Source organism: Rhinopithecus bieti, unplaced genomic scaffold (assembly GCF_001698545.2).
Source record: "Rhinopithecus bieti isolate Rb0 unplaced genomic scaffold, ASM169854v2 scaffold_21022, whole genome shotgun sequence".
Lineage (NCBI taxonomy): Eukaryota > Metazoa > Chordata > Mammalia > Primates > Cercopithecidae > Rhinopithecus > Rhinopithecus bieti.
In genome coordinates this window covers 1,286,146-1,287,384 of record NW_016810401.1, presented here as the reverse complement: position 1 = coordinate 1,287,384, position 1,239 = coordinate 1,286,146, and the positions used below count along the sequence as shown (strand labels likewise).

The 1,239-nt window shown below is 47.2% G+C and overlaps 1 pseudogene; it reads right to left on the bottom strand.

Moving 5' to 3' along the window:
• Positions 1 to 108: 108 nt before the first annotated feature.
• LOC108542061 (myosin regulatory light chain 2, smooth muscle major isoform pseudogene) lies at positions 109 to 627 on the bottom strand (annotated as a pseudogene).
• Between the last annotated feature and the right edge of the window lie 612 nt (positions 628 to 1,239).

Below are 1,239 nucleotides of genomic sequence, written 5' to 3'. Positions count from 1 at the left end.
GGGAGGATCCCCTGAGAGAGGGTCGTGGGCAGAGAGCTGGTACGGACCAGTGTCCGCAGGGAGGGGTGACTGGCCGGGGACCCAGGGCATCGGGAGGGCTGGGGTGGCCTAGTCATCTTTGTCCTTGGCGCCATGTTTGAGGATGCAGGTGAACTCCACCTAGTTGAACTTGCCTTTCTTATCAATGGGCGCCTCCCAGTACATCTCATCCACTTCCTCATCTGTGAAGCTGTCACCCATGGTGGTGAGCAGCTCCTGGAGGTGGTCCTCATGAATGAAACCTGAGGATTCCTTGTTGAAGCAGGTGAAGGCATTTTGGATCACATCCTGGGGCTCTGTTTCGTTCAGCTTCTCCTCAAACATGGTGAGGGAAGTGGTGGAAGGTGATGGGCCCTGGGGCCTCCCTCATCATGCCCTGCAGGTATTTATGCTTGGGGTTCTTCCCCTGCGAGGCCAGCTTGTTGTGCTGTCCCCCTTTTCATTGAAGCCATCATGGTTCTGGTCAATCATGTTGAAAGCCTCCTTAAACTCCTGGCTGTGGAACTGGTCGAACATCGCGAAGACATTGGATGTGGCCCACTGTAGTCGCTTCTTAGTGGTCTTGGCTTTGGTCCACTTGCTGAACATTTTGGCTTCAGGTGGGTGGGGCTTCACTGGGTGCTTGGAGCTGGGCTGACCATACGACTTCACTATTTCCAAAAAGTATATTTATTTGAGTTAAAAGGCTTCTGAGGTTTTTGTTTGTTTGTTTGTTTGTTTGTTTGTTTTTTGGTTTGACTTTGTTTTTCCCAAGTGTGAATGATCTAGAAGATAAGAACTAGCTCTAGATACAGGAACAAAAAGAGTGAGGCACGGGGTGGGGAAGATAGCAGAGAGAAATGAAAATGAAAAAAAAAAAAAATAGGGGGGAAAGGGGAAAAAAAAAAAGAGAGAAATGAAAATGAAATAAGGAGGATGTGGAATAGTGAAAGGGACAGTCTGTCCTAATTCTCCTCCTCCTCCTAATAGACTCAGGAAATAATACAGGTTCAACATAATGTATCTCAGCAGACCTTCAGAACTATCAATCCAAGTCAGGAGAGCTGGTAGAGGAGGAAACAGAGTTACATTTGATAACTGGTTAAGCACAATCATGATTTCCAACTTCCCTGTGGCTCACTGAAGCAGTTTAGGCTAAGGTGATGCTATGAGGAGAGGTGGCTTGTTCTAAGTGTTTTAAATTTTATGTGGCAAGGTAAA